The 4,693-nt window shown below is 41.8% G+C and overlaps 1 pseudogene; it reads right to left on the minus strand.

Annotated features, from left to right (window-relative positions):
• Window positions 1-3,001: 3,001 nt before the first annotated feature.
• LOC103086991 (actin-like) lies at window positions 3,002-4,293 on the minus strand (annotated as a pseudogene).
• Window positions 4,294-4,693: the final 400 nt, after the last annotated feature.

Raw genomic sequence — 4,693 nt, forward strand, 5'->3', positions numbered from 1 at the left:
TTGTTAAGTTGCAGGTAACTTAAAATCAGTCACGTCAGAAGTATCTACATCATGGAAAGCAAGTAAAACTATAAATCAGGACTTTCATTTTTTTGAGAGCCAGTCTACAATAATTTATGAATTCTCAGAGTTTGAAACCAGAATCTAGACCTGTGTGCCTCTGAAACCAGGGCCATTTCTATTCTGTAGCTGAATAAGGAAGTCTCCACGTTCAAGAAGGCTACAACAGGGAGAGGGAAACACATCAACCTCACGAACCCACACTCTGGTGTAGACGCCTGGATTTGAATCCCACCAGCTACTTACCAGCTGTGTGACCTTGAGGATGACAGTTAATATCTCTTTGCCTGTTTCCTTCTCTGCTAAGCAGGATAATAACAGTTACTTCACTGGGTTGTGTGAAGATTAGTCTTTATACTAATATATACACTTTAGTGTATATATTACACTTTATATATAGTGTATATTTACATTTTATATATATAATTATAAATATAGTGTATATTTATAATATATATTTATAAATATAACATAAATTTATACTTTATATATCCCCTATATATAATATAAAGGGGATAAAACATTGCCTATCACTTGGTAAGAATTGTGTAAATGTTAGTTATTATTATTTAAAACAATAAAAACAGCAAATGAACATTTGTATTTTACAAGTGTTTGTACCTGAAAGAGGAAAAGTGAAGATTTTGAGTGTATGTGGGAGAGAATGCTTTCTCTCATTCCCTTCCACTTTGTTAAATTGTATTAAAAGCTCTTAAACTTTTGAAAAATTGCAGGAACCAACTGATTTGACTATGACTTTTCCATTGAAGTGGTCAAAGAGAAAACTGCCTTCTCCGGCTGGAGATTCATTCAAATCCAATTTACACTGTATTCAATTTACATTGCTACATGCTAGCATAGGCTCACCAAGACTCCCAGAGAGTTGGAGAAACACAGAAGTTGACGCCTTCTCTTTATCCACTGGCCTGACCATGCAAATCAGTCCATTTTTCATTCCACTTTTCTGTCATTCTTTGAAAGCAGGTATTTTGAGTATTTAAAAATGTTAAAAGCTCATAATCAACAGTAGTGTGTCATTTATTTTTTTTTCTTTTCTTTTTTTTTAATGTGATTTTTGTTTGTTGATTATACCAGCACTTAAAAAAAAAAAAAAAGAACCATGTTGTTACAGGCCACTGAAATATATAAATATTGCTATTCAAAGCCATTCATCTGATGGGAACAATTCTTATATAAAGAGAGTTGAGAAGGGGAGAGAGGATCCAAGGAAAGGAGAGACATTTAGTTACCTATCAAGATGTGAGTCCCTGAACACAACTGATAACAGGCATGTTTGTTTCAATGAAAATTCAACAAGAAATAAGCTTTTATTTTAAAAATCAGAGTTATGATAGGTTAATAATAAGAAAGGCTTGAGCAATCTTTCCAGAAGTGGCCACATAATTTGTCAACTGAAGATTGAAAGTCTTGTTGTTGCTAATAAAGTAACTCAATCTTATATCCACAAAGATCAGCAAAAATGGCAACTTGGACTGTCCCAGAATTTAAGTCCATAAAGGGTGAGTGTGTCATATTTAGTGTTGTTTATTTCCTTAGATTTCAGATTAAGCAGTCATTGGTTCAATTAAAATACTTAATATTATTACTTCATATAAAATGCTCCATAGCCTCTGTACACATCAAAGTGTATAATTTACACAAAAATCATTACTTGCCAATATTTGGGGACATTGATAGTAAATCAAGATGCTATCTAGTCTAGCCAGCTAGAATGAAATTTCTTTTCTTCCTTCTCTGGGAACTGTTTTCTCTCAGCCTTTGTCAAAGACTTTGTCAAAATTTTAGGCTAAGTAGATGTGCAGTATATACTAATGACGTAGAATAAATTATTCTGAATGCTGTAATATCCCAATGTCCAACTGTTCTGAAACTTTCTGCCTAGAATCTCAATGATATGATTCAACTCAGAGTCCAAAAGAAGGGAAATTTATTGAAAAATGTACAAAAAAGATTGAAACTAAAAGTTGGAGAAAGTTACATAGAACGAAATAAATTCTTGAACTGATAAGAGAATTAATGGTAACTTCTAAAGGAAGCAGGTTGAAAGTTTCTCTCTCTTCTTTCTCATAATCTCTTATTCTTTCTTTTGAAATTTTGAGCCATTTGGAGGATTTTTGAAGACTAAAATTTTAAGGATTTGTTTTAGTTATTTTTTTAATCTTAAGAGTGACAAAATTTTGTGTGGTTCACCTCCACCCGAACAATCAACTGAATTTGTTCTTGTTGTTTACTGCAGTACTTTTATTTCCCTCACAATGACCAAATGTTGCTGGGACCAAATGTTCTCACATGACAAAGTAGAAAACCAACATTTGTTGTCATCTCTTAAAGAATTGGGAATTGCATACAAAAACCTTACATAAATTCAAAGGATGAATACATTTATGGGTGTAAATGCAAACCCTTTTCCATCTCAAGAGAAGTAACAACCACCAGGTATTCTGGCAGGAAATTGTGAGGTAAGAAAGGAAAGTGGGTTCTAAGGTTGGGACCTTCCCAACCCCATCAGACACCAAAGACAAATGCCAGCTGGCTCAGGACTCTTGGCAGCCTCTAAAGAAATCCTGGAATAAGCAGCTCTTACACACGAATACGCTGCACAGGTCAAGAAACTCATGGGCTCTCAAATTCTCATCAGGACCATGGGTTTTTCTTCCACAAGCATGTTCTCACCTCAGCCAGGTAGTGACGGAGCTGCATGTATTGGGGGTTTAAATCAAAGATATATACAGGATATTAAACATAGACCAAAGGAATAGTTAACTTAAACAGAAGGTCAAAATCAGCAAGTTGTACAATCCAGGACTGATAGCAGATATAACTTCAAGGACAAATTTCTTTTCAAAGGCTTATTCCAGTTTCATGAGGCTAGCATGAGCTGTGCACACTTGCCAGGGCAAATTTATACTCTTGAACGAACTTATGCAGCAGTGGACGATGGAGGGGTGGGCTTGTCATGCTCCTGCTTGCTGATCCACATCAACTGGAAAGCCAGGATGGAGCCCCCAGTCCGCACCTAGTACTTGTGTTCAGGAGGAGGGTTGATTTTTTTTTTGCAGTACGCGGGCCTCTCACTGTTGTGGCCTCTCCCGTTGCGGAGCACAGGCTCCGGACGCGCAGGCTCAGCGGCCATGGCTCACGGGCCCAGCCTCTCCGCGGCATGTGGGATCTTCCCGGACCAGGGCACGAACCCGTGTTCCCTGCATCGGCAGGCGGACTCTTAACCACTGCGCCACCAGGGAAGCCCAGGAGGGTTGATCTTGATCTTGATCCTGCTGGGAGACAATGCCAATGATCTCCCTCTGCATCCTGTGGGCAGTGTGGGGTACATGATGGTCTCCCCAGACATCACCCTTCAGGATGGGGTTGAAGGTGATCTCCTGGATGCCACAGGACTCCATACCCAGGAAGAGGGCTGGAAGAGCACCTCTGGACCCCAGAACTGTTTACTGTGGATGCTGATCACCTGATGGTCGGGAAACTCGCAGCTGTTCACCAGGGAGGAGGAGGAAACAGCCGTGGCCATCTCCTGCTCCAACTCCAGGGCGACGTGGCAGAGCTGCCCCTTGATGTCACGCATGATTTCCCACTGGGCGGTGATGGTGAAACTGCAGTCACACGTCGGGAGCATCTTCACGAGGTAGTCGGTCAGGTCCCAGCCACCGTAGTCCAGACGCAGGATGGTGTGGGGTGGTGGGGAGGCACGTACTCCTAGTAGATGGGCAGTGTGGATGACCCTGTCTTCAGAGTCCAGGACAGTACCAGTGGTGCAGCCAGAGGCTACAGGGACAGCACAGCCTGCACGGTCATGCACATGGCTGGAGTGTTGAAGGTCTCGAAGGAGATCTGACTCATCTTCTCAGGATAGGCCTCAGGGTTCAGGAGGGCCTCGGTCAGCAGCAGGGGGTGCTCCTTGGGGACCACACGCAGCTCATTGTAGAAGCTGTGGTTGTTGCCTATCTTCTCCATACCACGTTGTCCCAGTTGGTGATGATGCCGTGCTCCATAGGGCACTTGAGGGTCAGGATGCTGAGCTTGGCTCTGGCCTCATTGCCCACGTGACTGTCCCAAGCCTACCGTGACACCCTGTTGTCAGGGGTGGCCAATGATGGACGGAAACTCGTTCCCCCGAGAGGCGTCATCCCCAGTAAAGCCAGCTTTGCACATGCCAGAGCAATTGCGGATGAGGGGCATAGAGATTTCTTCTTTGCTAGTGATGGGCCGAGGCAGCAGCAGCGTGGAGCAGCCGGAGGACCAGCAGAGGCTGTCTGGTGCGGCGAGTCTTCAACTAGATTTAACTGAGCAAACACTGCTGGAATGCCTAGGCTGTGTGGGATGTTTATGAGCCAGGGTCATGCCTTCCACAAGATTAGATGCTGACAGACACAGATACAGGCATCATATACTTAGGAATGAAGGACACTGAGAATAACCGAATTAACATCTCTGAAGAACAGATTCTGTTGTTTCTATGTTCATTTTTTTCTGGTGATAAATGATTATAGAAAACCTGGAAAATTCAGAAAAGTCCTCCAAACACTAGAAACCCTCACCTACCCACTGCCTTACCTGCCAGATAATCACCCCAGATGTATTTTTTGTCTGTTTGTTT

The sequence above is a fragment of the Lipotes vexillifer genome, unplaced genomic scaffold (assembly GCF_000442215.2).
Source record: "Lipotes vexillifer unplaced genomic scaffold, Lipotes_vexillifer_v1.1 scaffold418, whole genome shotgun sequence".
In the NCBI taxonomy this organism is placed as follows: Eukaryota; Metazoa; Chordata; class Mammalia; order Artiodactyla; family Lipotidae; genus Lipotes; species Lipotes vexillifer.